Source organism: Protopterus annectens, chromosome 1.part1 (genome assembly GCF_019279795.1).
Source record: "Protopterus annectens isolate FY-2018-M chromosome 1.part1, PAN1.0, whole genome shotgun sequence".
In the NCBI taxonomy this organism is placed as follows: Eukaryota; Metazoa; Chordata; order Ceratodontiformes; family Protopteridae; genus Protopterus; species Protopterus annectens.
Window position 1 is genome coordinate 809,279,213 of NC_056726.1, and position 10,000 is coordinate 809,289,212.

Below are 10,000 nucleotides of genomic sequence, written 5' to 3' on the forward strand. Positions count from 1 at the left end.
GGAGGCAAGGTGGGGAACAAAAGTTGAAAGAGCCAGTAAGTGGGAAAGACAAAATGCCAATAGTAGGTTGTCTGGAGACAACAAGGGTATGGAACTACCATCTTGCAGATGTCCTGAGAGGAAAGGATTTGGATGAGGCAGTACTATGTACTCATGCAGTTACATGCAGTGAGGCTATGAGACAAACATGTGGGTCTGGTGGCCTGGGGGAGACCCAGACAGACCGCACACTTGCAGCCAGGACTGCTGATGTGGTTACTTCAGGGAATGAGCTACGCTATAGCAGTGAGACTGAAAGTGAGCCACAGCTGCTTTTGGGTACTGATAGTCCCTTGGACAGAGTGATTGCAAAGGTAGAGGTGAGTAGTAGTACCCAGGCTGACAGTGAGGCACCACTGTCAGAGGATGCCAGACTTCCTGTGGAAGGGGAGCTGGGAAATGTTACAAGGAGACACTTGAGACAGGCTCAGCTCTCAGACCCTACATTGCAAGGCCTGAGGCAGGTAGATAGGGAGGCACCTGATTCTCAAGGGAAGTCTGTATAGTGGAACAAAGGGTTACTGTACAGAGAATGGACCCCTGAAGGAGGTCTTGAAGGTGATAGATACAGCAGTTGGTAGTGCCTGGAGCTTACCATCTGGCACTTCTAGCCATAGCCCATGATATTCCCTTTGCAGATCATAGGGGCATAAAACGTACAAAGAGGCGTTTTATGCAAAACTTCCATTGGCCTGGAATTTCCAGAGATGTAACAGGGTACTGCAGGACCTGTGAGCTATGCCAAAAAGTCGGCAAGGCAGGAGACAAGGTGAGAGCTCCTTTGATGCCTTTGCCTGTGATTGAGGAACCATTTCAGAGGGTAGCTATGGATATTGTGGGTCCACTGAGTACCCCAAGTTCCACAGGGAAAAGTATATCCTAGTGATTGTAGATTATGCTACACGAAAGCATGAAACTTTAATATTAATTATATATTTATATACACTGAAGCATATGCATTTTCCCTTTATATATATATATATATATATATATATATATATATATATATACATACGCGCATGTATATGGATATATGTATACATGCATATACTTTTTATATTCCTCCATATATGTCAGTTTTTAGATTTAGTTACATGTTTTATTATTAATATGATATTTTAATAGGGTGAGCCTTATACGTTATTTATTTCGTTTTATTTGATCACACAGGGAAAGTAACAAAATTTTTTCTGTATACATGTATATTTTTATTTTATATACAGAGTTTATTAGTTTGTATGTTTTTAAATTGTTTCTTAAACAAGGTCTTTATGTTCTGCAATGGCTGTTAAATTAGACGTGATTTTTTAACATCAGCTGACTACTTAGATAAATTGCAAAAGTTGCATTTATTCTCATTTGTGTGTCTGATGAAGCGACAAGCACAGTTGTAAAAGCGCTTACCTTCTTATTTTTTTTAATAAATATTTGGTGTGTTAGCCTTAGTGCAGTTTTTATTCTTTTGGTTCTCTTTTGTTATCTGCACCTGCTTTTACTTTAAGCCGTTTGTCTTTTATATTATGCTACATGATACCCTGAGGCAGTGGCTTTGTCCTCCATTGAGGCCGAGTCGGTGGCAGATGCTTTGCTAGAGATTTTCAGCAGGGTAGGTTTCCCAAAGGAAATGCTGTCTGACAGAGGTGCCAATTTTATGTCAGACCTGCTAGCTTGTCTGTGGAAGTCCTGTGGGTTGATGTGGGGTGAAGCACATGAAGACCATCCCCTACCAACCCAGACTAATGGTCTTGTTGAGAGGTTAAACTCTACAATCAAGTCCATGCTACGGGCATTTGTAGATCAGTTTAAGAGGGAGTGGGACAAATATTTGCCCCATCTGTTGTTTGCTTACAGAGGGGTTCCCCAGGAATCCACAGGTTTTTCACCCTTTGAGTTGCTATATGGGCATAGGGTGAGGGGACCTCTAGATTTAATTTGAGATGAGTGGGAAGGTGAGTGTGAGTCTCACAAGGAGTCTTTTGTGGTATATGACCTGAACCTCAGGATAAGGTTCAGGGAACTCATGGGCTTGACCCAGGAGAACCTGGCAGATGCCCAACAACAGAAAAAGGTGTGGTATGACAGGAATGCTCGAGCTAGAGAGTATGTTGTAGGGCAGCAGGTGATGGTTCTCATTCTTGTCAAATGCAACAAGCTGCAAGCAGCTTGGGAGGGACCCTACAAGGTGGTAAGAAAGGTAAGTGATGTTAACTACATGGTGGAAGTGCTAGGCAGATGGCAGGGGCACAGATTGTACCACGTTAACATGATGAAACCTTACCATGATAGGGAGGCCCTTCTGCTGAGCATTTGCAGTGGATTGCTGGAGGTGTCTGAGGGAGATCTGGGGACTGATCTCCTCAGTGAGGCTCGGGCTGACACCTCGGTGGAAGGGGTAGCAATGTCCCAGCAGCTATCTCCTACCCAGGTTCGAGAAATCCGAGCATTGTTGCAGGGCTTTGGAGGCATGTTCACCTGGAAACCAGGAACACCCACCTGATGCAGCACCAGGTGGATACAGGACCCCAAAGGCCAATCAGGCAGACCCCTTATAGTGTGCCTGAGAGAGTCAAACAGACTCTGAGGGAGGAGGTACAGGAGATGTTGGAACTAGGGGTGATTCAAGAGTCCAACAGTTTCTGGACCTCACCAGATGGCAGCACCAGGTTCTGTGTGGATTACAGGAATTTAAATAATCACACAGAGTCAGATGCTTACCCCATGCCTAGGACAGATGAGGCCCTAGAGCAGCTGGGTGGGGCTAAGTATCTTACAACCATTGATCTTACCAGGGGTTACTGGCAGGTGCCTTTGACTCCCAGTGCTAGAGAGAAGACAGCCTTTGTGACTCCTTTTGGCTTGAATGAGTTCACAAAGATTTCCTTTGGGATGAAGAATGCCCCAGCGTCTTTCCAGAGGCTGGTAGATCATATCTTAGCAGGAGCAGGAGGGTTTGTCCTTGCTTACATGGATGGTATTGCTATCTACAGCCATTCCTGGCAAGAGCACATTCAGTTGGGGGTATAGCTCAGTGGTAGAGCATTTGACTGCAGATCAAGAGGTCTCCTGTTCAAATCCGGATGCCCCCTTCCTATTTCCAAAGCAAGTTACGAAAACAAACTTGCCACTGACTCTAAAGACAACCACAAAGCATTCTATAACTATGTCAAGAATCTAAATGGGAACACTCAGATCTGCTCCGAGTTACAGCACAATGGCACTAAATATACAGAACCAACTGATATTGCCAACATCCTAGCAGATAGGTTCAGTGCTAACTTTACCCCCCTCTCACCCCCTAGAGGGCCCATCTCTATACCGGAAGAATGCAAAGTTCCTATAATCACGGCTGCACTGGTAAAAAACACACTTTCCAAAGCCATGAACACAGCATCCATGGGACCTGACAATATCCCAGGCTGCGTTCTACACGAACTACAGAATGAACTGGCACCCTACCTAAGTACCATGTTCAGTCATTGCCTCACCTCAGGCTTTGTACCCACTGAATGGCGCACTGCGACGGTTATCCCACTCCACAAAGGGGGAGCCACAACGGACCCCGGGAACTACCGCCCCATTAGCCTGACGAGCCTGGTCTGCAAGGCCTTGGAACATATCATTGTGGAACTCATAAACAAAGACATTGGTAATCTCCCAACTCTGGACCCTACCCAGTTTGGATTTGTAAAAGGCAGATCATGTCTCCTAAACCTGACTGACTTTTTTGAAGCAGTCATCGAAGCCATAGATGAGGGTAAAATGGTTCACACAGCTTATCTAGATCTCGCCAATGCTTTTGACACCATCCTCTACTCTGGAATTATAGATAAGCTCACTAAACTAGGTATAAATCCCTATGTCACAAGATGGGTTGCCAACTGGCTCACGGACAGAACCCACACTGTGAAAGTAGTGGATTCCAAATCCAACATCAGACCAGTGACAAGTGGAGTACCACAGGGTTCAGTCCTGGGTCCTCTCCTGTTTGGTATCTACTTCTCTGTAGTGCAGGCCAACACAGAAGGTCTTTGGCTAACAAAGTTTGCAGATGACTGCAAACTAAGAGCCATAATCGAAACTCCTAACGTTGTGGACAAACTACAAAAGGGCCTCACTGAGACAGATACCTGGTGTCAAAGCCATGGCCTGAAGCTCAATGCCAAAAAGTGTATTGTCATCCCCTTTGGTAAAAACTCTGTACCCATGAACTACCACATAGCTGGTAGTCTACTTAATGCTGAAAATGTGATGATACCTTGGGACACAGGTGGACAGTAGTCTCTCCTTTGATAATCACATCGCCACAGTGGTCAGGAAATCCTTCTACGTGGCTCATCTCATCACAAAAGGATTCTCATCCAGAAAAAAAGAGGTCATTGTTCCCCTCTACTCATCACTCAATAGACCCATTATAGAGTACAACAGCCCTTTTGGTATGTACCTCACAAGACATCTACAACAACTGGAACGACCACAGAAATACCTCACAAAGAGGATTACTGGCCTCAAACAGATGCCCTATGCAGACCGTCTCAAAAAACTACAGCTTTACTCCATTGCATATCGCCTACTCAGGGGCGATCTCTGCCTAACATACAAAGCTATGTCAAACCCAGAGCTGTTGGACGTGCTCCACTTAAAGAAATCCCAATCCCTCCGAGCTACATGCTCTAGGGACCTAAACCTTGTCACCACAATAAACAGAACATGCTGGAGGGATAGATTCCTGTCCCAGAGACTTCCCATACTCTGAAACAGACTACCTATCTATGTCAAACAGAGCTCTTCATTAGCACTCTTCAAGAAAAATCTTGATCATTGGATGGGAAATGGGAAATTCACGCCAGGGATCACTTCTGTGGCTCTGCTCGACAGGGGTATACCGAAATTAAATTTCTTGGGTGGCAAAAGCCAGGGTACATTTTTTGGCTAGGCTTGTATGGGCCCTAGGGCCGATAGCCTAGTACCTACCTATGAGCATGTCAGGGAGGTGCTGGGCAAACTACAGAGGGCAGGGTTGACCATTAAGCCGAGCAAATGTCAGGTGAGTATGGCAGAGGTCTTCTACCTGGGACATAGAGTGGGGAGTGGTAAGATAAGGCCAGAACCTGCCATAGTGGAAGCTATTTAGGCATGGCCTGCACCTGTTACCAAAAAGCAGGTGAGGGTATTCTTAGGGACAGCAGGGTACTACAGAAAGTTCGTTCCCAATTATAGTACCATAACTGCTCCCCTCACAGACCTGACAAGGAAGAGCAGGCCAGATAAGGTAGTGTGGACTCCAGCATGTGAGCAGGCATTTCAGACGCTTAAAGAAGCTTTGGGAGGACCCCCTGTGTTAGCCAGTCCAGACTGCAGCAAAGAATTTGTTGTGCAGGTGAATGCTTTAAACTATGGGGTGGGGCTGTACTTAGCCAGATTTCTTCAGAGGGAGAAGAGCAGCCAGTGATTTATCTCAGTCGTAGGCTCCAATCCATGGAGGAATGCTATGCAGCGGTAGAAAATGAATGTCTAGCCATAGTGTGGGCACTACAAAAACTTCAGCCATATCTGTATGGAAGAAAATTCACTGTGATGACAGATCACAACCCTCTAACATGGTTAAACAGAGCCAGTCAGCAAAATGCCAAGTTGCTAAGATGGAGCCTGGGGTTGCAAGAATATGATATGTCAGTGCAGCACCACCACAGTGTGAGTAGCAATGCCAATGTAGATGGGCCCTCAAGACAGGGAATGGGGTGAGGTACACCCAGATAGACTTGACACTCTCAAGCGATGTTTCTCAAGGGGCACTTGAAAAACTTGCCTGAGTTCCCCGTGGGGGAAGAGATGTGAACATTGGATGAAGATGGGCGAAGGCTGCCAGCCTAGTCAAATAGAATTTGATACATAATTCTATCAACTGTATAAATAAATGTAAAATACAGGCTTGTGTTTTTAAATGAAAGAAACCACTGTAAAATGTGAACTTCAGGGTTGTTGCAACATTGCCATCTGCTGTAAGGAAAACCAAGCCAAGCATTTCAAATGTGTCTTTTGAAGTTGACAAGATATTATGAATCTCTTTGATGTTTCACAAGTCGGCTCCAGTGGGTCTGGATGAAGGTTTCATGTCCATTGTGTAAAGTTAAGGGCCAGAATTTACATGTGGAAGGTGCTTTATTGCTCTGGTTTCTGCTAGAGTGTATATGTGAAATGCCTTGTATTGTTGTAGTTTCCTGAGCAGGTGTTAGCTTGCTAAATACTGCAGTTTATGGCCTGAGAAAACCTAAGTGTCAAAATGATGAAATTTGGGAGGGCCTCAGCAGAGCTGTTGGGTAGTGTTTAAAAAATGTTGTTCAGTGAGAGACTGTAAGCATTTTGATCTTGGACATCTAACCCAGCACTGTTTGCTCTTTATGTATGTAGTAGGATTATAGCAATGTGTTTTCTCTTAAGATTAGCTAAAGATTAGAAAGTTAGATTGTGTTTTTCTTTGACATCAGACCTGTCCTACTGTATTGTTTTAAGTTTCTGTGTGATCTCTGAACTCTTAGATATCTTTGTAGTATAGTAGTATTGCCTTGTGTTTTAATTATTTATTGTTAAATATTTTGAAAACCTTTACCTGTGGCTGGTTTGTATAGTGAAGCAGGCTCTAGAGTACATTGCATATTTATAGAGTTCATTGTAGTAGGCCACTCTAAAATAAGTCTTAGACTGAATAGTCACATTACCAATTGGATAATAATATTGCGCAGTATTAATTGAACACCCTTTTTAGGGCCTTTTAGTAGCTGATATTATTAGCTGGGTGGTGGCAGGGATTACTACCGTATGGTCTGGGTAAATGGTCACAGCTGGAGAATCTGTGTCAGCCTTTCCCAGGAGTGTCTGTGAAGTTGTTTAAATACTTATCTCAAAGAGTGTGTGTGTGTTGTGTCAGCTACGTGGGAGGGACATGAATCACTGGATGGGCAGAGAGGATACTGGAGGTTTTAGCTTGCCCAGCTTAGCTGAGGCCTGGACCCTGTAGCTGTGCCAGTGGGGAGTCTTATTGGGGACCTGGTGAGCAAGGGAGCAACCAGCCCCAGACTGACTATGATCTCTGTGTGCACTTAAGGGAAATTGTTCTTTACTGTGTATATTTGTTATCCTTTCCTTTATTAGGAAACAACCTCCCTGGTGTTAGTGGTGAGGATTGAGGCTCCTTGATTGCTGGGCCAGGGCACAGGCGTCACAGTTTGAGCAAATCCTTCTTCTTCTAGTAAACTGGGCTATGGGAATATTATTCACTATGTGGTGTAGATGACTGCTATTAGCATGCAATATTACATTTTTGGAAAAAGGTTTTCTGTACAAAGTGGTCTCCATTGTACCATTCTTAACTTAGAGAACTTTCACATCCAAAAATTCAACTGAATTTAAATCAATATTGCCACTAAAATAAATGCCATATTCATTGCAATTTAAATATTCCACAAATGCATGACCTTTCAACATATCCCCTGTCCAGTGGACCCAACAGTCATCCATATATCTCCGCCACATAGTGAGATAGTTCTTAAACCTATTTTTCCTGCTGTAAATTATCTCCCATTACAAGAAACCCATAAAAAGGTCAGCGTATATGGGTGCAAAAGTTGTACCCATTGCTGTACCCTTTATCTGTAGTTACCATTCTTGGTTGTATGTGAAGGAATTGTACTCCATAACCAATCTTAATAAAGTTAGCAAGAACTCCATCTCCATCTCATCAAATGTACCTGACATTTCCATCCAGTGCTTCATTGCTCATATACCTGCTTCATGAGGGATACTCGTATACAAAGCGTGCACATCTAATGTGCCCATATATGTATCTTCAGAGATCTGTATATCATTCACGAGCACCAAAAATTGGTTGGTATCTTTTATACGAGCTGTAACATACACCAACAAAGATTTCAACTTATGTTCCAAATATTTGGACAATGGTTCTATCAAAGAACCCTGTCCGGCCACTGTAGGGTGCCCTGGAGGTGGATTCACCTGTTTATGGATTTTTGGTACTAGGTAAAAATATTGAGAGCTGGGATCATCAACTCTCAATTGTATATGTAAAGCTACCATGATGGCCCTGCCCCTGACAGCCTGTTTTAATACTTCATCTTTCTTTTCTTTAAATCTCCTAGTGGGGGTCCCTTAGAAGTCTACAGTAAGATGCAGCATCACTTAAATGTTTCTCTACTTCTCTGTTATAATCCGTTTTGTTCACACTACTGTGGCTCCCCCTTTGTCTGTTCTTGTGATAATCAAATCTGTATTTTGTTGTAAATTTTGCAAAGCTATTTTCTCCCCTTTTGTCAAGTTATACGTATCCTGTTTAAATACTTCATTTTGGTTTACTTGTAACTCATTTAGTATCTGTTGTTCAAATACTTTAACCACCCCATGATATGGTGGTTGAGAAATAGATTTCTTAAATCTAAACTTTTCCACCTCCCTATGTAAAATATCTTGGGGTCTGTGTGCAAAAAATATTGTAAATTCAAACTTCTACAAAAGGTTTTTAAATCCTGAACCACGTCAAAGTGTGACACATAAGTGCTAGTTACAAATCCCATCCCTTTGTTCAAAACCCTCATTTCCAACTCTGTAAAGTGATAGTTAGTTAGATTAACCACTAACTGATTTTCAGCTTCACTACTTGAAGTAGAAACATTGAGGCCATCAACTATGTTGTCATTATCTCGTTGAATATTTTTTCCATCACCTCTATGCTTGTTTTCTACTTCCCCTTCTAAAGGGACCCTAAACCTCTTAGGTATAGGAGAAATCACCATATGTGATTCCAGTCCTTCATTTTCTGTATCCATGTTCGAGTATCCTGTTGACTGTTCAGAGTTACTGGAAAAATCTACATTTTTCCTAAGTATGGATCTAGCTCTCTTTCTTTTTGGTCTGTTACTACTTTTTAAATTTTCTGTGAACCTAACTGTTCTGTTAATTTTCTTCCATGAATATGTGGCTTGACTTTTGTAATCATTAAGGTCTGTCTGATACTACTTAGTCTTTTTTTCTTGTAACTCTTTTTCATGTCTATTTATTTCTTTCACATAAGTAGCATATCTATGAGAATAACTGGTCTCCATTGCATGATCAGCAATTTTTTCATTACATTCATTAAGTTTTAAGACCATCTCTTCCTGTTGTTTTTCATAATACTCTACTAACAACTTAATAACAATTTTTGAGGCCCGTTGTTGTATCTGGTGCCATTTATTCAAAAAGTCCTGATTGTCAGTCCCTACCCCTGATTCCACATGTATTCTCAAACCTCTAGGGGCTATTTCAGCTTTTAAATATGCTTTCAAAAGTTTATAATACCAGACATTTGACCTCACCATTTTAGTACTATTAACCAGTTCTGTAAACTGTTGCTCCATTTTGGTATTTTCAAAACTACCTTCATTGGGGCAAGGGGGGCACTCCCTTCTATCCTAAATGATGACAAAGCATCCACATTTGTGGCCAACCTTTCCAGAAATTGTCTTAAGTTTGGAATTCCTTCCATTTTGTATTCTAACTCAATTAAAGTTCTGTTAAGTTTCTATTTCTGGTCTTCATGCAGTATATCTCACTTAACTAATATAAATGAGTACAAACTATTGTTATAGCTTATTATTTATCCCAGAAGACTAGTGGTTAACATGCTTCCCTGCTCCTATAACTTTCTTATTTTACTAATAAATGTATTCTTATATAGGTTAATGTGTTAATTTGTCTAACAAAATATTTGAAATTTCCTATTGAAACTTAAATATTGTATTTGTATGAACTCCCATCTTATAAGATACTGGTTTGTGAAAATGCAGTATGCCTCGGCCTTTAATATAGGCCTGTTTCATTGTTTCATGCCCTCAACCCTTATCACTACTGAAACAGTAATAGCAAAAACACTTCTTGATATCAAAATTAAATATGTATCACAAAGCACAAA

At 41.9% G+C, this 10,000-nt stretch overlaps 1 protein-coding gene and 1 non-coding gene across 4 annotated transcripts in view; both read left to right on the forward strand.

The window, feature by feature from the left end:
* The window catches only part of LOC122807294 (uncharacterized protein ZSWIM9-like), a 430,135-nt gene that overhangs the window by 160,218 nt on the left and 259,917 nt on the right, over window positions 1–10,000 (forward strand). The gene's annotated exons all lie outside the window — the stretch shown is intronic.
* TRNAC-GCA lies at window positions 3,054–3,125 on the forward strand. Its single transcript has one exon. It is a non-coding gene; the product is annotated as a tRNA-Cys (tRNA).